This window comes from Schistocerca nitens, chromosome 8 (assembly GCF_023898315.1).
Source record: "Schistocerca nitens isolate TAMUIC-IGC-003100 chromosome 8, iqSchNite1.1, whole genome shotgun sequence".
Lineage (NCBI taxonomy): Eukaryota > Metazoa > Arthropoda > Insecta > Orthoptera > Acrididae > Schistocerca > Schistocerca nitens.
Window position 1 is genome coordinate 446,112,841 of NC_064621.1, and position 26,653 is coordinate 446,139,493.

Below are 26,653 nucleotides of genomic sequence, written 5' to 3' on the forward strand. Positions count from 1 at the left end.
AAGGTGGAGGTTCCTTGCTGTAAGGGCGGTGGCATTATATGTGGCCGACGTCACGTCTGTACGATACGTGAATACCATCCTTCGACCGATAGTGCATCAGCAGCATATTAGCGAGGCATTCTTCTTCATCGACGACAATTCGCCCCCTCCCCCTCCCTCCCCCCGACCCATCGTGCACGTCTTGTGAATGACTTCCTTCAGGATAACGACATCGCTCGACTAGAGTGGCCAGCATGTTCTCCAGACATGAACCCTATCAAACATGCCTGAGATAGACGTGACCTACCAACCACTCTGAGGGATCTACGACGAATACCTGTTGAGGAGTGAGACAATCTGGACCAACATTGCCTTGATGAACTTGTGGATAGTATGCCACGACGAATACAGGCACGATCAATGCAAGAGGACGTGCTACTGGATATTAAAGGTACTGGTGTGTACAGCAATCTGGACCACAACCTCTGAAGGTCTCGCTGTATGGTGGTACAATATGCAACGTATGGTTTTCATGAGCAATAAGAAGGGCGGAAATGATGTTTTATTTATCTATGTTCCAATTTTCTGTACAGGTTCCGGAACTCGCGGAACCGAGATGATGCAAAACTTTTTTTGATGTGTGTTTTATTTTCAGAAACAAAGCAACTAGCTACGTTTTATGTATTTTTTTATGTTAGTACGCATTTCGGGCTTTCAGCCATCTCCAGTTGGTGTAATAATTATTTCGGTCTTCAGTTAGCACTTCCTTAAAATCTCGACTGCGTTCTGGAAACTGCAGATGGCCTGTACAAAATAGTAGCTAAACAAAATTGTTGAACTTCACGCCTATCCCTAGAACCCAACGTCACTACAACTGATTTTACTAGCGCTGTTGAAGAAGCTGTTAGACCTCTTCCCAGTGACGCAGCAGAAGAAATAAGGCGAGAAACATGTCGTGCGCTTACGAGAGCTTCGCCTCAGAAGAGTAACGTTTTCTCCATGGAAAGGGCGGCACTACACACGCAACGAGAAGACGATCACATGGTGGTCCTTCCAGCGTATGAGGGAAACGCCACTGTGCTGCTGTCGTTTGAGGTTCGTTACTAAGAGATTCATAGCTTGTTGAGTGGACGAACGTACGGAAGACTGCTAAAGACCCTGCGGGGAGAATAGAGAGAAAATCGTCAGCGTTGTTGACTTCTTCTTTCTTTCCGCAAGAAGTTGCGAAAACATTAAGACCTCACATCTCTGTTCCACCACGGTAATATGGTCTTCCACAAGCGCACAAAGAAGATTTTCAATTGTGCGCCATTGTGAGCAAAATTGATGCGACGACGTACAATTTGATTATATGTCTTGTTTCTTTAATTAGACCTTTTGTAAATAAGTGTTCGCTTCGTATTCGGGACTCTGGTGACTATATTAATAGACAGAAGTCATCGACACAACGAAATGGACTTATTAGTAAGCTTCGATGTGATTTCACTCTTCACGAGCTTTTGTCTCATGTATTCATTGTCACTCGTCAACAGTAAGTTCAAAACCGATATAATAGCGCTATTTCATCATGTCCTTTCCTCAGCCTACTTATCATTCAACAGTGTACACTAATCAACCAGCACATTACGATCGCCTACCTAATAGCCGGTGTGTCCTCCTTTGGCACGGATAACAGGGGCGTCGCATCGTGGTATGGAAGCAATGATGCCTTGCATCTGCACACACAGTTCACCTAATTTCCGTAAATTCCGGGTAGGGGGCCGATCAGTTCTGACGCCACGTTAAATCACATTCCAGATGTCTTCGATCTGATTCAATTCTGGGGAGTTGGTGGGCCAGCACATCAATAGGAACTCGCCACTACGTTCTTCGGACCACTCCATCATACTCCTGAACTTGGGACATGGCGGATTGTCTGTTGAATATGCTCCTGCCGTTGGGAAATATGATCGTCATAAAGGGGTGTACGCGGGCTACAACCAGTGTACGAAACTCCTTGGCCGTCATGGTACCTTTCACGAGCTCCACTGGAGCCACTGATGCCTACGTGAATGTTTCCCAGAGCATAATGGAGCCGCCACTAGCTTGTCTCCGTCCCGCAGCACAGGTGTCAAGGAGCTGTTTCCGTGGAAGACAACCGATCTGCGCCCTCTCATTGGCAAGATGAAGAAGATTTCGGGATTAATCAGACCGTGCATACAACGTTCTACCACTGCGCCAACGTCCAGTGAGGAATGCCACGCGCGAATGTCAGTCGTAGTTGGCGATGTCGTGGTACTAACGATGCCACATACATGGGTCGTCGGCTGCGGAGGCTCTTAGGAGTCTTCGGAGCACTGTGTGTTCAGGAACACTTGTACTCTGACCAGCATTAAAGTCTGATGTTAGTTCCAACCCTATCTTGTTTTACCAGTCTTCCCAGACAACGGTGTCCGACATCAAAACAATGAGGGGTGGTCACCCAACCCCACAACGTGTGGACATGGTTTCACCTTAGTTTTGCTAAGTGTTGAAGATACTCACCATAGCTTTCCTCGAACACCTTGTTAGGTGTCAGGCAAATCCAACACCTTCCATGAAAACCCTGACATGATAGAAAATCCGGCAGTATGTCATATAGTTCCGAATCAATCCTGACATTAAATTAACCAAAGTAATACGATCAACGAGTGAGCAAATGGAATACCACAGACTAACACAAGAACGCCTAAATGCATGTCATACCTTCCCACCGTGAAACAGACGCAGTTCCGAGGGGAGAAACGAGAACAAAAGCCGAGAGCAGAACCTTGTTAAGCTAGAAGGCCCTACGATAAGGGACAGACACCCACATCGCCTGCTGACCACCAGGACCACCCCCCAGTCCATGTTAAAAGATAGAGCCCTCCAGAAGAACAGTATAGATCTTACGATAACACTAATAGAGCCACACCAGCCGCATGTTTTAGCGTGAGACTTTTTTGCGTCTCTGTTACGTTGCAAACGTTAAAAACATTGCCCCACCACGAAAAGTATAACGTTTCTCATTGGATAGACAGAATTTTTGTAGGCGGAGCTTAAGGTTAACATTGAGACCCTGATTCGTCAGTTGAAAACACAGCCAGATAGTTTTTTTAAACCGACTTCGGTAAATTGTAGTAAGGAGAAGTTAGGAGAGAGTTGCTTCCGAGACGGCGAGGTGTGGAGCTGTGCCGCCCGCCACCCCCTGACGCTGCCTAAACACCGACAAGGTAATGAACGCACGTGATGCCGCATTTTTTAGCGCATAAGGCTTCACTCAGAACTGCAGAAGTCTCATCTGTTACACACCCTTTTTGCGTAATACTAGTGTCGATCGTCAATTAAAGCTCATGGTATTCACATTTGCTACGTAAGTTAAAATCTGAAACGCAATGATTTTTCTGTTGTATAATTATTGAGAAGCCACATCAGCCGCTGTAATTTATGACAAGTTAGATAAATAATTAAAGATAATTGAGGGTCGCTGTAGACCATTTTGATAGTTTTCTCTTTTATGAAACTTAACTTAAATCTAGATTATAGATGTGATATGGCATAGGTCATCCTTCGATCCATTGTAGAACTTGGAAACCTGTTCAGGGAATATTAGTTCACATTTTTGATGAACGCAGCTGGTTTTTATCATCCCGTATTAAAATATTTACTTTTATCAATAGTGCAATTTACAAACAATGTTTTGTGACTAGAATAAAATTTCCAATGGTAAACTTAACTGCTTTTTCGACGTTATTTTACCAGCTAACTAAAAATAGGAAAGCCTTGAACCCCTTCCACTAAATTTAGTTAGTATTAAGATTCCTTTACAGGGAATGCAGTGGAGCTGACGCTGAAATCATTAAGTATTTGATTATATCATCGCTAGTCTCGCTGAACTCTTCTGAACTTTACATGTCATGTGTGGTCTGGCGTCTCCATACCAGCAACAGATCCCAGGTTCAAACTAATCAATTCCCTAAAAAACACGCTAAGAGCGTCGTTGCGTGAAAGTGGTAGGGAGACACGACTTAGAACAAACAGACACCACACAGAATATTAGACCCTCACAAGTAGTGTAGTTTCCGAAATGCTGGTGCCAGTCTCTGGGCGATCACTATCTGCCCTCGGTCAAACTGAGATAGAGCGCACGCCTTTCCCATTCTACACACGGACAGCACCTCACTTATGCTACACGCACTCTGCGTGTATCTGACTAGCAGTCACTCCTCGCCAGGTGCCGCTGCTATCGCCTGGACGGATTTATATCGATAGTAAGTCGGTAGCCATAATATTCTGGCTGCACGAAAATCGTTATTCAACGTGGTGGCCATTGTTGCCACTGGTAGTCCTCTCTCCCCTCAAACATTTTATGGAAGATTTTGAGGAGAGGGCTATTGATTCGGGAGAACTTAAACCAAAAGTCTTTTGGCGATATGTAGATACTTTTGTATATTGTGGCCCTATGGTGAAGAAGAGCTGTCACGCTTTTTGCATCATCTGAATTCAGACCACAAGAATATCCAATTTACGACGGAAGTGGATAAGGGCAGCTGTCTACCGTTTCTGGGTCTCTTGGTCAGCCGGAAAGTGGATGAGTCATTGGGGCATACCGTTTACTGTAAGACCACACATACAGACTTGTCTTTTCCACCTGCTACCGCCCTTCACAAACTATGGGAATCATTCGAACGTCGGCACACCGAGCATATGATGTGTCTGACAGAGATAGCCTCACAAAGGAGCTGGAACACCTACAATCTGTGTTCAAAGATAGTGGATTTTCTTATCATCACATCAGCATGGCTTTAAAGAGGAAGAAACTTGACCACCCACTAGATCAAGAGGAGAAGGAGGTGTTCAAGTCCAGCCCAGTCAGGAGGGAGAGTGAACCTCGACGCCCCACACCTTCCTCCGAATATCGACCCTCGAACCGAGCAGTCGTGGCATGTTAAGTCCAGTGGTAGTGTCGTATCTTCGAGGTCTCAGTGACGTAATTTTTCAGCTAGACGGCCGCATGTTCCCTGTGTTCTGATATATGTTGACAGAGTGAACGTTAGACAGTTACTCCGAAAAGCATTTTCTCAGATCTCTCGTCCTTAGGAAACATGCGGCCATGGGTTACTGGGGGACTGACATACCAGCCACAACGACTGATTGAGTTGAACCAGCTTTGAAGGACGTAGCCTTATCTGTCAATCAAGCTAGGTTTGAATTGATGGCCAGCTGGGCTAAAGCAGTTGTTTCTACCAGAGGTGGCAGCTCCGTTTTAAATTTTGCACGCCAAACACCCCCAAATTACCTACAAATCTTGTCAAGTATTCTTTCTCCCACACTATACATTATCTGATCAGAAGTATCTGAACACCGCTATGTAATGCGGAACTGACCGTTAGATGTCGCGATAGGCGGACCCGCCAGTGTAAAAGGAGGCGGCGAGGATTGTCACCAGAGATCAGTGATGTAACAAAACGGAGCACCTACAGCTGACCTTACGATGTTATTTATTACATGACTATCAGTTTCGGTGCTTCAGTACACCATCTTCAGGCCTTAACTGACTCACCGAAACTGGTAGCCATATAATAACATCATAAGGATGGCTGTAGGTGCTCCATTTTATTACATAAATGAACGGCTGAGTCCGTCAAACCTCGAATTAGAAGGATGAACATACAAAAAGACATCAGTAATTTTGAGTTTGAATTAGAGATTGGTTGTCACCTCAATAACCACTCAAAGATATTTCAGCCCTTCTAAGTTTCTCGTGGCTAGGGTGTGGTCCGCTTATTGCGTTTAAGAGAACCCTGAATGTTGAAGGATATGGACGCATTTAGAAGTATTGATGCTGCGTACAACAGGGGAACAGTTTGATGACGATGATTGTTTGCGTCAGTATGACAATGCATGAGTCTGAAAGCAGTATCTGCGATGCAGAAGTTTGTGGATATCAACATTACTGAACTGCGTGAGATGGACTAGCCTGCCCATAGTCCCGGCTTGAATCCTACGCAATACCTTTGTGACGCGTTAGAAATTCGACTTCTCTCTTGAACTTTCTCTGGTTTCGGCTCTTGTGAAATAATGGACCGCCCTTCCCCCACAGACATTCAGACACCTCAATGAATGAGTCCCGAGCAGAGCTCGAGCAGCCATAAAGGCGAAGTGTGGACACAGCCCATATTAATATCCACAAGCAGCTCTCTGGACACTTCTGATCAGATATTATATACATAGAAAGTAAGTGAATTTTCGTTATTTGCAACAACAGTGGCGCAGTCTTAATGGTTAGCGTTGCAGTTTACGTTTATACTTTCATGTCCGAATAACAGTACCTTTATTCAAACAGAAATTATTGTGCCTCAAGACGACAAAAACTTTTCTTATAGCTTCCATTTTCAGATCTTTAATTGCATTCATCGTTATGCTATCACCGCCGTATCGTGAGTAATGATAAGATTACAATAACTCTGATGTGAATTTTTCGACCATGGACCTTATGCCAACGTGGTATTTCTGACCACAGATATTTTAGCAACAGATTTTTCCGATTGTTTTAGTAACACTAACATCTCTTTACATTTTATCCAAGCCTCGGCCTGGCTACGCACGTAATACATCGGCATGTTACATTTTTTTAAAAAATTTTCTGACTTTTTTTCTTTCAACAGCATTGTTGCATCAAATGATTGAACTTTTTGTCTTATTTCATGAATTTTAATTTCTCACCCAGTTTTTTTTGTAACAACGCCAGAGATTTTAAATGTCTGAAGCGCTCTAGTGGTTATATATTTTTATAATACCTTTTAATCTTTTGTCAAGTTTTACGTGTCTCTTTTTAGGGTTTCGTACCTTAATCTGTGAAAACGGAACTCTTATAGCCTCGTTTTGTTGTCTGTCTGTCTGTCTGTCTGTCTGTCCGTCCGACTGTTAAGAACTCTTTTTCTCAGGAGCGGGTAGACGTATCAAACGAAAATTTATGCCATATATCAAAGTCTATTCTCCGTCTGAGGTGTAAAAATTTTATGCTTCTATGTGCCTTCAGTCAATAGATGCGGCACATATTTTGATATTGGATAACTCACTCATCAAAACATATCCCGTTGATCTTAAACCATGAAATTTGGCAATAAGCAACGTTTCGCAGTATAAATAAAATAAAAAAGCCAAAAATTGTTGATATGTAATATTATAATACAAAAAACATTTTTGCCATTTTCATATCCATCTGTTATTTTCTCTGGAACAGCTTGGCGTGTCCAGTTCAGATTTACGTCACATACTAAAGGCAATTATCCCTTTTGGTGTAAACATTTAAGCTTCTAAGTCAATTCACTTAAAATGTTCGGCCGTCTATGTTACATATTTTCAAAGTCGTAAATCTACTCATCAGTACCTACCGGGTACTGCCCGTTGACCTAGAAGTATGAAATTCGCCAAGATGCGAAGTTTCACAGTACAAGTAAAGTAAAAACAAAGCAAAATCTGAAAATTCTTAGACTATGATTATTGGACATCAAAATATCTTTTTTGTATTAGAACATACATTGCAGTTATCATCCTTCAAAATCAAAATAAACGAACGTTACTCCATTCAAACATAAGATGTAAGTACACAGTAGGAAATACTGAAACCAGTCACTTGTGGCATAGACCTTAATATGTGACATAAATTTCACTTTGATACGTTTACTGCAGGAAATAAACAGCTGTGGCGTTCTCCAACCAAAATGTATAAAATAAGACGTGAGTTGTTGTCTACGGGACCCTCAGTGCACGATTCCTACTCGCAATTGGCCAGTTTTTATTTCTGTTTTGAAGAGATGGTGAATGGAATCTTTTTTAATTTCAGATACAGTATTTACTGCTTCCTCCTTCAGATTATTCTTCAGAAAGCATTAATTCGGATGTATTTGATTTACTCGTGAGTTTAGTTTAGTAGGATGTGAGGTCCGCCAGTTATGCAAAACGGTGTTTTGCATAACTGGCGGGCCTCACATGCTACAATTTTAACTGCAAACACGGTAAACACAAAGAGCTGCAAATCCAAATGATGAGTTTAGTTTCCTAGACTGACCTTCGACAGCCTTCACGATCGTGTACCGTTGGTTCAAAACACTCAACATCTCAGAGAGTATAATAGGATGTTCCATCCATTGATTGACCATGTATTCTGCGCAATGCATGACTTTTTCTCGTCTGGGTATTTCTTCATTATTACCATCAACGATTCATCAGTACTGTTTAGTGGAAGCACACGTGCTGCAAAACAATCCGACTTCTTCTCTATCCCTGTATTCCTCCGTAAAACAGAAAATATCTTCGTCTCCTATTCGGAGCTACCGAGTTGGGTATATATTGTACACAGCTGTTTGCATTGTTCTGAACAACAGTCGAGTGAACAGTCCATAAGAACAGTTCCATTATCACTCCGGATTTTCTCCGTTTCTTCACAAACGAACACCAGACTTCTTTAGACAGGAAGAGGTTCATCGAATGTTTTCAAAAACCTGTTACCTTCAGTTAATTTCAAAATGACTTCGCTCAGTTAAATCCCCGAACTAGTCGGTCTGGGTCGTCCCAGTAGCGCCCCTTCTTACTCTACACAGTCCAGTTTTCTAGTTCTCATAATTTGGCGTATCTGTGACCAAATCAAAATCTTTGACTTTCAAATCCTGTAATCTCTCTTCAAAATTTAGGAGACAGTCTCTACTTTTTCTCGCAGAATCTTTTCCTGCAGTTACGCACTCGTTTCTTTTAATTTACACATCTGTTTCGGTAAGTGGGCAAGAAAGTTGATGTTCATGAATGACTATGCTTTTACAATTTTTAAACGTCCCCCGCATTTACCATGTTCGGATTTCATCCACACCCTGTTGATATACTTATTACATTTCCTGTGCACCTAGCAGCGATGACCATCGTTGAGAAGACACGCTGGCTATATTCATTCTGTAAATTTCTTATTGTTTGTATATTTCCCCAACACAGTGTAAATTACGCAAAACCTCTTTTTGTTTCTCAAATGTCATGTAGCGTTGTGAGATTTATTGTTTACTGTGTATCTTGTATGAAGTGTATATTAAAATAAAGTGACCCGTTCGCTTCTTATATGTATTCGGAAGTGTGGTACAATGTCTTTGGCTGTGTAACTAGGCAACCGTCTCTTTCACGTCAAACGAGGGGGCATGCACGCCCTCCACCGCACCGCCTTAACAGTGTTTCTTTCGCCTTGAGCTCGCTCTCAGACATTTACCACCGGTAACTGCAGGTTGGCCACCCAAGGACAAGTGTTGTCAGTCATGTGGCTTGCGGGGGCTATGAACATTTGCCGAAGTTGACAATGATTTTTAATGGGTGTGTGATCCTCTATTCTACCAACTTACGTGCCCAAGAAGCTCTTCACTAAGGTTTGGTGAAAGACGACGGGCTCTTTACGGAGACAACCGCTACTTATTTATGTGAGTTCAAATAATGCTCCTCTAATTTACGTGGAGAGTCTAATTCACGTTGTTGTTATTGTTTCTCATTGCCCGTTGCGACTTGGTGTGCTTACAAGTGTTAACAGATGTTAACCTAATAATTAATCATGCTTTGCGTGTTGTTCCGGAACACTTAGTAACAGAAATATTTGTCTGTCTGTTCTAGCTTTACTGAATTTATTTTGAGACGGAATCACATGAGTTAGGTGAAACTTTATGCAAGGTCGTGATCTTAAATCTGGCATTAATATTCATCACATCTGAAATACAAAATCTTTGTTGCCAATTTTTTCGGTGATTATAAAATAATGACATTCATTTGAGCTTGTCAAATTCACGTGTTAAAAAATTTCAAGATAGAAGTTTGTACGACTTCTTAAATATCATTAACTGACCTTTTCTTTCTGACGTGTTATGTTTGTTGTGGCTTGACATCTTACCACTGCCAGGTCCTCGCTTGCTAACATTTTCATTAAGCTCTTATGATGTTATTATGTGGTTGTTGTAATCACAGGCATACAACGCAGAAAACCCATTTCTAAAGCTTACGACTGGTACGTCTCCCTAACAATGATTTTGAAACTTGGTTTACGCCCCTCACTGAGGAGAAAATTGGCTGTTGGACTAGCCGTTAGCGGCAGGCTTGAACGTCTCGTGCGCTCATATATGGCGAGTGCATTTGCGAAGCGTAATTTAGCTGCAAGTGAGTTTCTCCCAAGCGTGACACTCGTATGTAGTAGTAAGCAGAGAAGATAGTACGACAATACTATATAACGTACAAAAATTAACCAGTTGCGCAGACCTTGGATGTTCTGCACCATTGTCTCTGCCGACCAAATTCTCCACAAGATTATGACATTCGACGGCACCAATTCCTTCCATTACGGAACTAACGATTCCTTGATGCCTCAGGACGTGGCCTTCTTTACTCAGGCTGTGCCATAAATTTCTTTTTCCATCAGTTCCATTAGGTACCACTTCATTAGTTACCCGAATTGCTCATCTAATTTTCAGCACGCTTTTGTATCACTACATTTCGAAAGCTTCTATATCCATCTTCTCTGACAGTTTATTGTACGCGTTTCACTTCCATACACGGCTATACGCCATATAAATATCTTCGTTAAAGACTTCGTAAATTTATATTCGCTATTAATAAATTTCTCCGTTTCAGAAACGTTTTCCCTGCTGTTGCCAGTATGTATTTTATATCCTCTCTACTTATCCTTGTGAGTTATTTTGCTGCCAAAATAGCGAAACTCATCAACTACTTCTTTTTACTGACTCTTTTCCTAATCTAATTGTATCAGCATCACATTATGTAGTGGACTGACAAGGCAGCCAGTCCACAGTGAAGTAGCCGAAAGGGCACGCGTCAACTCACGCCGTCTGGCGTTAATTCTGGAACAGGAGTCGTAATGAGTGCGATAAAGAAAAGAACGTAGCTTTGGAATATACTTAACTTTTACTGCCTCCTTTGGTATACAGCATTCTTGATGATACAAGTGAGACTCATTAAGATACATGCAATGGTACAATTGGCGCCTTGCTAGGTCGTAGCCATTAACTTAGCTGAAGGCTATTCTAACTGTCTCTCGGCAAATGAGAGAAAGGCTTCGTCAGTGTAGTCGCTAGCAACGTCGTCGTACAACTGGGCGAGTGCTCGTAAGTCTCTCGAGACCTGCCGTATGGTGGCGCTCGGTCTACGATCACACAGTGGCGACACGCGGGTCCGACATGTACTAATGGACCGCGGCCGATTTAAGCTACCACCTAGCAAGTGTGGTGTCTGGCGGTGACACCACATTCCGCCCCCGCAAATCGGCGAACGGTCGTGTGATAAGACTTCCGCCCGCCGTGGGGAGGACCCCGTGTTGACGTATGCGATGAGGTGGGGAGCCTAACAACAGGCGAGGCTGTGCCACCCGCACCCGGCCATTCGGTCCGAGGGGAGCTAGGAAACGCCTGGAAACCTAGTCCAGGGTGCACGTCAACATGCAGAGTATGCGCCCGTAGAGAGACAGGAGGGGCCGAAGGGTCGACCTCCATGTGGTCGGGGCACCCGACGGGCGAAGACGACATCTGGTCCGGAGCGGGCAAGAGTTCCAGTGCGGAGGACGGCTGGTCACGTGAAGCGATCGGCGGTGCGTGACCCAGGGAGGCGCCATGCGGTTGCAGTGACGCGTGCACTGCGGGCGGCGCCGGCGGGAGAACAGGCGGCGGCGGCGGTGGCGCGTCGCCATGAGGCAAAATGGAAGGCAGCGTCGGTAACACCTGGGGATGAGGCGAGCCAGTAGATGGGTCCCCAGGGCGCCGACCGGACGGCACCATCGCTGAAAGCAGACGGGGAGCGGCAGAACCCAGGCGACGACAGAGGCACAGCTGATTGAGATGCCGACACACCTCACCAGAGGCCCCCAAAACCAAGTACATCGCGCGGCCGAGGCAGCGAAGAACGCGCCCTGCGAGCCAACGCCGTGAACCGCGATAGTTGCGATAAAATACAACGTCGCCAGGAGCAAAAGCAGGAGTCTGCCGCTGCACAGGAACCTGATGCGGCGGATGCAGCAAAGACATCAAGGTTCGATGGGGATGACCATGGAGCAACTCAGCCGGCGAGCGACCATCGCGGGGCTGAGAGCGATACGAAGACAAAAAGAGCAACCATGCGTCCTCCCGAGAATGCGACTCTTTCAACGTCAACATCGGTGACTGGAAAGTCCGGACCAATCGTTCAGCGGCACCGTTTGACTGAGGCGAAAACGGCGCGGATGTCAGATGTTGAATACCATTGGCCTTGCAGAATGACTGAAATTCTGCGGACATGAATTGTGGGCCATCGTCGGAAACAATAGTCTGGGGAAGACCTTCAATGCAAAAAATAGCAGACAACGCTTGGATGGTGGCAGAAGACGTCGTGGAAGACATCCGGACAACAAAAGGAAAATTACTGAAAGAATCGACCACAACCAACCATCGAGCATTCCATAATGGACCAGCAAAATCGATGTGCAAGCGTTGCCAAGGGGAAGTGACGTGCGGCCATGCAAAGAATTTCCGCGGCGGTGCGGATTGTTCGGCACACGCCACGCAAGAAGAGCACTTATTCATAATCGCAGTATCGATTCCGAACCAAGTACAGTGCTGACGAGCAAGTTGTTTCGTTCGCACTATACCCCAATGTCCTTGGTGAAGAAGCCGTAAGACAGAGGACTGTAACGAACGTGGGACCACGACTCTGGATTGATCATTATCCGAACGCAACAACAAAACACCACGTCGTACAAAAAGTCTCGCCTGGTGAACAAAAAATCGGCGAACCAACGGATCCTCGATCCGTGACTTTGACAAGGGCCATTGCGTAGCAACAAAACGCAAAACAGTAGCAAGGACAGGGTCAGCAGCTATGGCTGTAGCTACACGACGAAAATCAATCGGAAACGATTCCACCACGTCATCGGTTTCCGAGTCCATGAACATGCAAGCTTGTGATTCGAAATCGTTTAATGTTCATGCGACCTCATCACGCAATGTGTGGGGAACATTGCGCGCCCTGAAAAATTTCGGTTGCGCGTTTACTTTCAGTTCCAAATGTGCTGCATAGTTCTTAGCGCAACCAAGGTCCGGTGCAAAAATGTCTGCAAATTCTTCACAAAGACGAGAAACACTGGCGGAAGGCACAGTCTGATTCACTGATAAGACCTGATTTACGATAGACAAGTTAAACAACTGAAATAAATCTAAACCAAACAAGTTCACTGCAGTAGAAGAACGAAGAACGTAAAATGACACAAGTTTCGTTTGTCCCTTGTATGTGGCAAGAAGGCTGCACTGTCCTAACACAGGTATATTCTGTCCTGAGTAACTATTGAGCTGAACATTTGCGGCACGCAACGGAGGTTTGCCCAGTTGGTTGTACGCGTCGTGATTGATCAATGAAACCGCAGCTCCGGTATCGAGCTGGAATGGTATCACTTTGCCTTCAAAGTCCAAGTCTACAAAAAGTTTATTGTCCTGCTGACGACAAGAGCGACTTTCACGAGCAATTTGAATGGATACAGGTACAGAAGCACTTGCGACTTTACGGGATTTCCGGCGACGTCGACGCACACTTTTTGTGGGACGAACACAGTCACTGTTAGATAAAGTGGCACTGGACGGGGTGGAATTAACTACATGAATATCCATTGGCGAAGGTTCACGAGCCTGATTGTTCTTGGTTCGATTCCGGCGCGAAGCAAAGGGCCTGGAATTGTTGTGATTGTCTGATCTGAGCTTTTTCTGGCAAACACTTTGAACATGTCCTTTCTTATGACAGTAAAAGCAAATAGCTTGGCGTGACGGGCAATTTTCACGCGAATGTCTAGTTGCACACCGCGGGCATGATTTCACTGCATTTGCTTGCTTTCGCAGGACACGTGGCGGTGCAGACGTGCGCGAAGGCTGTTTACAGGTCCGCGCAGCGCGCCCGGCAGGCCGGTTAATGCGACACACTGCTGGCGAAGTTTCAAACGATGCCTGAGCAAAGTCAAGTGTGTCTTGCCTATCCAATATGTCTATCACTTGTTGAAGAGAGGAATTGACGAGTTTCAAAATCTGTTCCCGTATGCGAACATCAGAAACGTTCTGTGCAATTGCATCACGCATCATAGTATCGGAATAAGGGAGTCCACATTCACATTCGAACGCACAATCCCTAGTAAGTCCTTGTAATGTTGCAACCCACTCCCGATTAGTTTGACCGGCCGTACGTTTTGTACGAAAGAACGTATACCTTTTTGCAACGACATTGACTGTTTCCTTGAAATAGGCATCTAATGCAGACAAAATTTCTTCGTATGACAGAGTTGCTACGTCGCGTCGGGGAAACAATTTCACTATCACACGGTAGGTGGACACACCTACACACGAAAGCAAAAACGGCTGCCGCGCATTACCTTGAATTCTGTAGGCGGCGAGATGAAATCCAAATTGTCGGGACCATTCTGTCCAGCTTTCGTCGTCTTGACGAAAAGCACGGAACGGCGGTGCAACTGCGGGTTGTGGCTGCAGTAGCGATGAAGCGGCGGCGGCCGCATCGTTGTGCAGCGCACGTTGACCCTGGACGAGCTGTCCAAGGGCATCCTATAACGCCTGCGTCTGCTGATTCTGCAAGCGATAAAATTCGGACAGTACATCTGGAGAATGTGGCGATGCCATGACACAAGCAAATTAGTGCAATACGAACGCTAAAGTCCCTTTTTAGACTCGTCGCCAATGTAGTGGACTGACAAGGCAGCCAGTCCACAGTGAAGTAGCCGAAAGGGCACGCGTCAACTCACGCCGTCTGGTGTTAATTCTGGAACAGGAGTCGTAATGAGTGCGATAAAGAAAAGAACGTAGCTTTGGAATATACTTAACTTTTACTGCCTCCTTTGGTATACAGCATTCTTGATGATACAAGTGAGACTCATTAAGATACATGCAATGGTACAATTGGCGCCTTGCTAGGTCGTAGCCATTAACTTAGCTGAAGGCTATTCTAACTGTCTCTCGGCAAATGAGAGAAAGGCTTCGTCAGTGTAGTCGCTAGCAACGTCGTCGTACAACTGGGCGAGTGCTCGTACGTCTTTCGAGACCTGCCGTATGGTGGCGCTCGGTCTACGATCACACAGTGGCGACACGCGGGTCCGACATGTACTAATGGACCGCGCCCGATTTAAGCTACCACCTAGCAAGTGTGGTGTCTGGCGGTGACACCACACATTACTAAATCGATTACATTCCATTACTATTGTTTCACTTTTGTTGATGTTTGTCTCGTAATCTCTTTTCAAGACATTATTCATCCATTAAAACTTATCTTTCAGGTCCTTTGCCGCCTCTGAGAGAATTAAAATGTCATCAGTCATCTCAATATTTTTATTTCTCCACCCTCCTTTCCAAATTTCTCCTTGGTTTCCTTTACTTCTTACACAGTGTACAGATTAAACGTCATCAAGGAGAGGCTGTAGTCCCTTCTTGACTAGTGATTCCCTTTCTCTTCCTTCAATTTTTAAAACTGCAGATTCCTTTTTGCGCATGACTTGTTGTAAATAACATTTCGTGCCCTGTATTTCATCCCTACTGCCTTCATAATTTCGAAAAAAAAAATGTTCAAATGTGTGTGCAATCTTATGGGACTTAACTGCTAAGGTCATCAGTCCCTAAGCTAACACCCTACTTAACCTAAATTATCCTAAGGACAAACACACACACACCCATGCCCGAGGGAGGACTCGAACCTCCGCCCGCATCAGCCGCACAGTCCATGACTACAGCTCCTCAGATCGTTCGGCTAATCCCGCGCGGCAGAATTTCGAAAAGTATGTTCTAGTCAATACGGTCCAAAGTTTTCTCTATATCTACAAACGCTACAAATGTAGGTTTGCCATTTTTCAGTTTACATTTTAAGACAAGTCGTAGAGTAAGTATAGTTCCATGTGTTCCTACATTTTCCAAAGCCCAAACTGTTCTTCCTGGAGGAGGACTTGTTCCAATTTTTCCCATTCTTCTGTAAAGAATTCACGTCAGTGTTTGGCAAATACGACATTAAATTGATAGTTCGCTTATATTCACACCTGTCTGTCACCTGCTTTATTGGTAATAAGAGTTACCATGTCCCTCTTGAAGTCACAGCGAGTTTCACCGTCTCATATGTATTGCATAGCAGACGGAATAGTTTTGTCTTACTACATCTCCCAAGGATTTTGTTAATTCTGAGGGAATGTCGTCTATTCCGGTGCCTTGTTTGTACTTAGGTCTTTCAGCGGCCATGCTTAGAATATCGTATTACCCGCCTCATTTTCATTTACTTGCTCTTCTCTTTCTACAACCGTTCTTCAACTTTGATTTCCCTCCATAGAACCCCTATATATTCTGTTTACCTTTCATCCGTCTTTGATGTTGCTACAAGCGACGTCTGTCTTTCCCATAGTCATTCATGTTTCTCGTGTAACCAGTCCGGCCTAGCCATTTTGTACTTCCTATCGGTCTCTTGTTTTAGACTACTGTATACTTTTTATTTGCTTCATTTGATGGATTTTTAAGTTGTCTTCTGTATCACGATAGCATTTATTTATTGTCTGTTTATTTTTTTATTGAATGATTGCATTACATCTGTTGTGCCCACGGACTATCCCAGACAACAACGTTCCTACGAACCAGCAGTCACTGCTGACAATGGGAGGCATTTTTTACCAACGACTCTGGCTGTCTGGAGCGACAGTTGCTGGTGACTGTGTTGCCTACAGTTGGTATTACTTCAGATATGTTTTCATCTCCACCCATGAACCACGGACTTTGCCGTGGGTGGGGAGGCTTGCATGCTTCAACGATACACATAGACGTACCCTAGGTGCAACCACAACGGAGGGGTATCTGTTGAGAGGTCAGACAAACGTTTGGTTCCTCAAGAGGGGCAGCAGCCTTTTCTGTAGTTGCAGGGACAATAGTCTGGATGATTGACTGATCTGGCCTTGTAACACTAACCAAAATGGCCTTGCTGTTCTGGTACTGCGAACGGCTGAAAGCAAGGGGAAACTACAGCCGTAATTTTTCCCGAGGGCATGCAGCTTTACTGTATGATTAAATGATGATGGCGTCCTCTTGGGTAAAATATTCCGGAGGTAAAATAGTCCCCCATTCGGATCTCCGGGCGGGGACTGCTCAAGAGGACGTCGTTATTAGGAGAAAGAATACTGGCGTTCTACGGATCGGAGCGTGGAATGTCAGATCCCTTAATCGGGCAGGTAGGTTACAAAATTTAAAAAGGGAAATGGATAGGTTACAGTTAGATATAGTAAGAATTAGTGAAGTTTGATGGCAGGAGAAACAAGACTTTTGGTCAAGTGAATACGGGGTTATAAATACAAAATCAAATAGGAGTAGGTTTAATAATGAATAACAAACTAGGAGTACGGGTAACCTACTACAAACAGCATGGTGAACGCATTATTGTGGCCAAGATAGAAACGAAGCCCACGTCTACTACAGTAGTACAAGTTTATATGCCAACTAGCTCTGTAGATGACGAAGAAAATGATGAAATGTATGAGAAGATAAAAGAAATTATTCAGGTAGTGAAGGGAGACGAAAATTTAATAGTCATGGGTGACTGGAATTCGAGAGTAAGAAAAGGGAGAGAAGGAAACATAGTAGGTGAATATGGATTGGGGCTCAGAAATGAAAGAGGGAGCCGCCTGGTAGAATTTTGCGCAGAGCATAACTTAATCATAGCTAACACTTGGTTCAAGAATCATGAAAGAAGCTTGTATACATGGACGAATCCTGGAGATACTAAAAGGTATCAGATAGATTATATAGTGGTAAGACAGAGATTCAGGAACCAGGTTTTAAATTGTAAGACATTTCCAGGGGCAGATGTGGACTCTGGCCACAACTTATTGGTTATGAACTGTAGATTAAAACTGAAGAAACTGCAAAAAGGTGGGAATTTAAGGAGATGGGACCTGGATAAACTGAAAGAACCAGAGGTTGTAGAGAGTTTCAGGGAGAGCATAAGGGAACAATTGACAGGAATGGGGGAAAGAAATACAGTAGAAGAAGAATGGGTAGCTTTGATGGAGGAAATAGTGAAGGCAGGATCAAATGGGTAAAAAGACGAGGGCTAGTAGAAACCCTTGGGTAACAGAAGAAATATTGAATTTAATTGATGAAAGGAGAAAATATAAAAACGCAGTAAATGGAGCGGGCAAAAAGGAATAAAAACGTCTCAAAAATGATATCGACAGGAAGTGCAAAATGGCTAAGCAGGGATGGCTAGAGGACAAATGTAAGGATGTAGAGGTTTGTCTCACTAGGGGTAAGATAGATACTGCCTACAGGAAAATTAAAGAGACTTTTGGATAAAGGAGAACCACTTGCACGAATATCAAGAGCTTTGATGGAAACCCAGTTCTAAGCAAAGAAGGGAAAGCAGAAAGGTGGAAGGAGTATATAGAGGGTCTATACAAGGGCGATGTACTTGAGGACAATATTATGCAAATGGAAGAGGATGTAGATGAAGATGAAATGGGAGATACGATACTGCGTGAAGAGTTTGACAGAGCACTGAAAGACCTGAGTCGAAACAAAGCCCCCGGAGTAGACAACATTCCATTAGAACTACTGACAGCCTTGGGAGAGACAGTCCTGACAAAACTCTACCATATGGTGAGCAAGATGTATGAGACAGGCGAAATACCCTCAGACTTCAAGAAGAATATAATAATTCCAATCCCAAAGAAAGCAGATGTTGACAGATGTGCAAATTAGCGAACTATCAGTTTAATAAGTCACAGCTGCAAAATACTAACGCGAATTCTTTACAGACGAATGTAAAAACTGATAGCAGCCGACCTCGGGGAAGATCAGTTTGGATTCCGTAGAAATGTTGGAACACGTGAGGCAATACTGACCCTACGACTCATCTTAGAAGAAAGATTAAGGAAAGGCAAACCTACGTTTCTAGCATTTGTAGACTTAGAGAAAGCTTTTGGCAATGTTGATTGGAATACTCTCTTTCAAATTCTGAAGGTGGCAGGGGTAAAATACAGGGAGCGAAAGGCTATTTACAATTTGTACAGAAACCAGATGGCAGTTATAAGAGGCGCGGGGTATGAAAGAGAAGCAGTGGTTGGGATGGGAGTGAGACAGGGTTTTAGCTTATCCCTGATGTTATTCAATCTGTATATTGAGCAAGCAATAAAGGAAACAAAATAAAAGTTCGGAGTAGGTATTAAAATCCATGGAGAAGAAATAAAACCTTTGAGGTTCACCGATGACATTGTAATTCTGTCAGAGACAGCAAAGGACTTGGAAGAGCAGCTGAACGGAATGGACAGTGTCTTGAAAGGAGGATATAAGATGAACATCAACAAAAGCAAAACGAGGATAATGGAATGTAGTCGAATTAAGTCAGGTGATGCTGAGGGAATTAGATTAGGAAATGAGACACTTAAAGTAGTAAAGGAGTTTTGTTATTTGGGGAGCAAAATAACTAATGATGGTCGAAGTAGAGAGGATATAAAATGTAGACTGGCAATGGCAAGGAAAGCGTTTCTGAAGAAGAAAAATTTGTTAACATCGAGTATAGATTTAAATATCAGGAAGTCGTTTCTGAAAGTATTTGTATGGAGTGTAGCCATGTATGGAAGTGAAACGTGGACGATAAATAGTTTAGACAAGAAGAGAATAGAAGCTACAGAAGAATGCTGAAAATTAGATGGGTAGATCACATAACTAATGAGGAGGTATTGAATAGAATTGGGGAGAAGAGGAGCTTGCGGCACAACTTGACAAGAAGAAGGGATCGGTTGGTAGGACATGTTCTGAGGCATCAAGGGATCACCAGTTTAGTATTGGAGGGCAGCGTGGAGGGTAAAAATCGTAGAGGGAGACCAAGAGACGAATACACTAAGCAGATTCAGAAGGATGTAGGCTGCAGTAGGTACTGGGAGATGGAGAAGCTTGCACAGGATAGAGTTGTATGGAGAGCTGCATCAAACCAGTCTCAAGACTGAAGACCACAACAACAACATGTTTTCATGTCGTAAATTATCCAGAGGAATCTATCAACTGACACGATTAAGGTGAAAATGTGTCCGCCTTTCCAGTACACACTTTCAGTAATCATCGTCCAGATCCTAAGTATTTAATACATATTGACTTGCAGGGTGACATAATGTTTCTAACATGAAAATGTGTCAGCCTTTCCAGTACACACTTTCAGTAATCATCGTCCAGATCCTAAGTATTTAATACATATTGACTGGCAGTGTGACATAATGTTTCTAACAACAGTGACGCTGTCCAGTTACTGGCACACCAGAACATAGCTAGGCAAGCACCAATGTTAGACGCCTCATGCTTTGCTTTGAAACCAACATGTATGTCAAGCGACGGATTGTATAAGACTGTGTCTTATTGCGCTACGAGAAGTAGAGCAGTACTGATTTCATGAACTGAGCTACCTACTGCAGCAGTGCCATGATCGTAGCTCCACAATATTAACGTACGATAATATCTGCAAAATTTCCAACATAAACGCCATGATTATCGTTTTAACATTCGTCTAAATAAATGCGTAACGAACCAAGTTTGAACTAACGTATCTACAGTTCTTGCAGTACGATGTGTACTTCTTCACGAGCACCAGAAATGCCTTTAACTAGACGTATCTTCTGTTTTTGTTATACTGTGTTAGCACCTCGCTCATCATTCTCACAGGACTGTAAGAAAACAAAGCAGCTTGGTAGGAAGCATGTACAAGGGCTATTCCGAAAGTAAGGTCCGATCGGTCACGAAATGGAAACGACTATGAAAATCCGATAAAGCTTTGCACAGATGTGTTGGGTAGTGTCTCTAGTATAACCCCAGTTAGCATCACGTCGCTCTTCTCATTTCTGAGCTCGCAGTGAGTGCGTAAAGATGTCTAGAAAATAGTGTCTGCCGCCAAGTACGGGGGCCTGGTGAGAAATTTCCCCTGAAGCTATGCAGCTAACATTACATAACTGTCGTGCTGTTTCGTCTTCAAGACAATTCTCAGCCGCATTCTGCAGGGGCAATGAAGATGCTCCTGCATCGTTTTCAAATGGAAATGTGAGAGTACCCACAATACAGCCCGTAATTGTCTCCCTCTGAGTTTCAGCTCTGGTCACATGAACCGCTGGTTATGAAGACAACATTTCGGCACAAGACAACGAGCCGTAGGCCAGCGTAGAGAATTGGCGGAGAGCACTGGCGGCTGCCTTCTATAGCGAGGGTATGGGAAAGTTGGTACAACGCTACGATACACGTCTAAGTCGGGTCGGCGACTATGGAGATAAGTAGCTGCAAGGTGTATCTAACTGTTGCAAATAAAACATTTTTGATTTTTACCGTGGTTTCCATTTCGCGACCTATCGGACCTTACTTTCGGAATAGCCCTCGTAATTTTCGGGCTATTTCTCAAAAATACTTACAGAATATTACAGAAAGGAACAGGAAATGCACAATATCAAGTTTATTTCACGAAACAGAGGTTCACATTCTACGATTTTCACAAAATCCAGCAAAAAAATGAAACAGTGTTAAAGCAAGCAGCATATTGTAGAAAACATTTATTGTTAAGGAAACTGTTGTGGTGAGTCACCAAGTGTAAATAATTTACATCTCAAAATCTCGTCAATTTTCTTTACAATCATCGATGTAAGTACAGATAAAATTCATCTTATAATTCACTGCCTGAGTCAGATGACATTTCTTGCATATTGTCTGAAAGGGCGCATTAATTATTCGCAGAAAAATTGAAAACCTGGTGGCGCACATCCTGGCTTCAGTTTTCTTCCAAGCCCAGATCTTTCGTGTCAAAATCGTTAGGCGAGAAATATATATTGGACTTTTTAGTGTGATCGCTTGCCTTAAAAACAGTTCCTTTTCCAAGAAAGAAACCAAACATTCCTTGATACGTGATGATTACCTTCAGCCAAAGCACCTATTTCCTATCATGGAAAGAAAGACAGCGTAATTAATATTTAGCATATTTTCGAAGATACTTCTATTGAGAGGCATATAATGACTTTTATTTATAAACTGTCCATTTCCTGTTAAATATGCTTAAACATAAGACAGTTCTTAACTGCCTTCTAAATGTATCACTTCATACTCCGGCCTTCAATTCAGTGACTTGATTAAAATGAGCAAGTAAAATTTTGATATTTTTTAAAACAATTTCTTACGTGGAAGTTAATGTTAATTCTCTTTTTATTCATTTTTCCATGCAACCAAACGCTGCTCATGGTTTCACCATTACAGAAAAATCTTGATTTCACACTCCAAACTGAATAAAAATTAACATTTACTGAATAAGTCCTCAGCTGATCGAGGTGTTTGTTTCTGTATTTATTTATTTTATTTATTGTTCAGCTAATTCAACCTATACGATATGGAGCCTCTTTAAGTTATTAAATTCATTTTAAGAGGTGTTTCCAAGCATCCCTACCCTCTGCTGTCTTCTGCCAGTTGAAGCCCGCAACCTTCCTGAGTTCCGTATCCCAGCGATCAGGTGGTCTCGCTGGTGGTCTTCGTTTTTCTCTGGTACTCCACTCTAAAACCGTATAGTTCCGTTCAAGTACAAGATGGTCATTCAGGCCGCATTGCAAAATATTAGCAGCAGTGTCATAAGCTGTTTCAACATTTAGAACTGGAATACAGTTTACATGATACAAAATGGAAAATAAAGCTCTACGGTAGGAAAATTGCGATGCTTATTGATGTTGGTGTGAATCGATCCGTAAATTGCGAGTATTTAGCTACTATAAACTGCATGGAGCGCGACAGTCCTCTTCATATACTTTCTTATTCAGCATATTTACCCAAATATTGCTTAATATTTCAAATCGGTTCAAATCGGTCGGCATCACTTAAGTTACCTCTGTTAATAAACGAAGAAATGTCATTTTTTGCAGATAGAGTTGAAAACTGGAAACTTTAACAGAGTCGTACCCATCTTTTTAACTGACTACTTCAGACTGAGAACAAGATGTGAAACCAGAGCTGTATTTCTATCATATCTTCACCGCTTTCTTTAAGGTCTTCATTCAGTGATTCCAGTTTTGCTACGTTACTTTGAAAAAAAAATTATTTGATTGTTGCTTACGAAGATCTGTTGGCTCTATCATTTCCCAAAAAGAGACAACAAACATTTGAAATGTTCGGTATTGAAATATTGTGCCATCTTTGGGCTACATTTACCATAAATACTGTGTTTTAAAGTAAAAGAGTGAAAGTATTCTAATTTTTTAGAATATGTGTTTTCTAATGCGTAATCCAAAAAGTGAGAAATTATATAGAATGATATGTTTAAAAATTTCAGGGACTGACTTTGGTAATACTCCAGAAGGTTAAAAAACAACACCTCGATGCAAGCTTTTTTTCATCAATAAGATAACTATTAACTTTGAAGGTATTAATATCTCAGTCAGTAGATTATTTTTTTCGTTGATTGATTAGCCCTTCGGGTACATTGAAGAGTGTGCTTGGGGTTGTAACAGGTCCTTTTATTTATTATTTTGTATCCGCTCGTTCGCGGATCTGAATAGCAGCCCAAATTTAGATAATTTATTAATGTGACCGTGTACCTAATGGGCTGGCAATCGGATTGGACTGCTCAGGGGATGTTACATTCCGTATTGTCCTTCGCAAATATTGTAATACGTACTGTTTGGTGGTAAGAAGGACACAACACAGTTTCACAAACAAGATCTATATTCTTAGCAAAAGCACAAAATAAGGAGACAGCCACTGCCTTCGTCAATACACTGTTAATGATGGCTAATCTCAGCACAGGTTTCTTTAGATATTCTTAATCGTCACACGCAACATCCAATCACTGTAATCCAAGTAATGCCGGCGCGGTAGACGCGGACGTTCAATAGCGGCACTTAATATCACTGAAATCACTCTGCAATTAAACTTTCTCTCTTTCCCGTATAACTAACACAAAGGGGTTAAACCGCGGCGATGGCCACTCCCTTTGCCGGTAATTTGCATTAATTCAACTGCTGGCTTCTGCACAGCTCTGCCCGCCTCGCGGGAACCTACCACACCCTGACTCCGCACTCTCCACACTCTAACTCTCCGCCCAGTTCTTCCCGCCTCGCAGGAATCTACTCAAGTAGCACTCGGCACTCCGGTGAACCCCCTTTCGCTCTCGCGACCTGCACGCACTAATCGATAGTTGCCCTACCGACCTGTGCGAGTGTAAACTTAGTAGTAAGGGCCTGCGGACCCCTTACATCCCCGCCCTCAAAAATTTCTTTTAAACCGCAGGTGAAAAAGAATCGTCAAGGGATTAAGAACATAGCTACATTTAAACAGCACATACAATACAAATAATTAATGAATTTACAATTTTTCAAAATGGTCCTGGACTCCGGTAGTGGGCTGCCTCCACAACAATTTCTACAAAAGGTTATTACATCACATAAATGGCATTGTTCAAAAATTACAACTTTTACAGCAACAGCAATAGCCCTCTCTAGTTCAATATCAAATGAAAAGCACACAACATATACACTCAAAAATTATTATCTAAACCCAGAATATATGAACACTACACTACCTTTTAGCTATTATAGGTTTTATATCCATCCTTAGATAATCTTTGACATAAAATATGCAACTCTAATTGTAATACATCACAAAGCACAAATGTAATTAAACACTTCCCTCTTTCAAATGTCCATTTTACAGCTAATTGTCCTAACCATGTCTTAGCAGGTTTATTCGGGTCCTTGTAGCCCTAACTCTAGACTGGACCTCACCTGGATTGTCATTCGGTTTTTCGGTTCCTCCGCCTCTTCCTCGGAAATCAGACGAATGATTAATATGAATCCTTGGGTCATTACTCCCTTCTCTGTTTCGATCATGAGCTTGCTTGTATTTCTCTGATCTAATAGACTCCAACTGCTCCAGTATCTTCATTAAGGCCTCCCTATCTTTGATTAGGCTCCGAGATATAGTTCCTTGCTTTTTCTGATTCAATCTTCTTTTTATCACAGATACCATGACGTTATCACTCAGGGGTTGTTCCAAAATCTCGTTCCATTTCCACAAATGTTTGGCAAATTCTTCCGACGTTCCTTTCCAATTACTAAGTGGTCTGCATCGTAGTGGGTCCTCAAGTGCTGCACACTGACGACTTTTGGGCCAGCATTTCTTCAATAATCCTCCTCCAAACTGATCATAATTAGTAGTCCCTTGCTTCCTTTTGATTCCACAAGTGAAGGCCTCACCTTCGATTGCAACCCACTGGTCATCTTCTTCTCGCTGCACGGCTATAGCATTTCTCGGATTGACTGCCAATTGGTTTTGCTTATCTCCTATCCCCTCAACCACATCGTTGCATTGTTTCTGCATCTGCATCACCGCGGTGCTCCTTTCTCCCACTTCGGTTTTAGTTTCTTCAACATCGTCTTCTATCTTCTTTGTTAACTCTCCTCCCGTTTTCTCCACATCTCCCTGGACCCGGTCTATATTTTCCTGTAGTTTATTTTCTCTCTCGTCGACGTTCATCTTCAATCGTTCTGGTAACTCCTGTATTTCTTTCCTCAGATTACATTCCGTCTTTGTGTACGAAGTTCTGATTTCTTGTACTATAGTTTCTTGTAAGTCTTCCTTTATGATTTGTGACTTTCTTCAGTTTTTCGGAATTCTTCCTTTAACGATCCTCCGAATTTTCGTACTATTTCTTCCCTTTCTTGTAAACCCTTCTCTAATGATTCTCTGAGTTCTTGTGAACTCTTCTTTAATGATTCATGTAAATCTTTCTTAAATGATTCTCTTATCTCTTGCGAACTCCTCTTTATCAAGTCTATCAACATCGACCAATTATCTTCATCCTCTAAAACTGACTTATTTCTCGTCGTTTGTCCCGGTGTCTCAGGATAATTAGTTGAAAGTGCTGATGGGCTTCCTAATGACAATCCACAATCACTGATTCCTGAATCATCTCTGTCCTCCTGTCCTACCCCTTTCCTTTCAACTACTGCCTCACAGATCTGCTTATCTTCAGAAGACATGTTTGGTTTATTTTTAATGCCCAGGCAAGTAATACAAAATAACCTCCGATAACCCAAAACACTCCTAATTACCATGAAAATAATCAAACAGTACCTGCAATCCTTTCATTTAGTTCCCAAAATGATACAACATGCCTGAGTACTGAACATAACAGCTCTCACAAACCTAAATTTTCAATAACAATGTCCACATACACAGTTTATGTAAAAATGTTTTAAACAAAATAATCACAACACCCACAAAATCTAAAAATGCAAAATTACCAAAACAATTACCATTTATACAATGCAGTGTGCATAAGTAAGCATGCTATACTTCAGAGTATGTTTCCCAACTTTTCTGAAATTACTGCAATTGAGCACTTTTCCTAATGTAAACATCAGTTAAAAACTGTTTATTTATCGCGAAGACTGCACACTGCAATTTACTGTTATGTTAACCCGTCGTCTTCACTCACCAACCGACGTTACCGCGAGTCGCGATGTTTTGACGTTTGAGATGGGCGTGGCTGTGCCGCCGCTGGAGCTCGCGTGAAGTTGAAGATCAGCTGCAAGGCGACGTAGTTCCCCGTCGGCCGCTCCGTGGCGCTGCAGGCGGGCGTAGTTCATAGTTCGGCC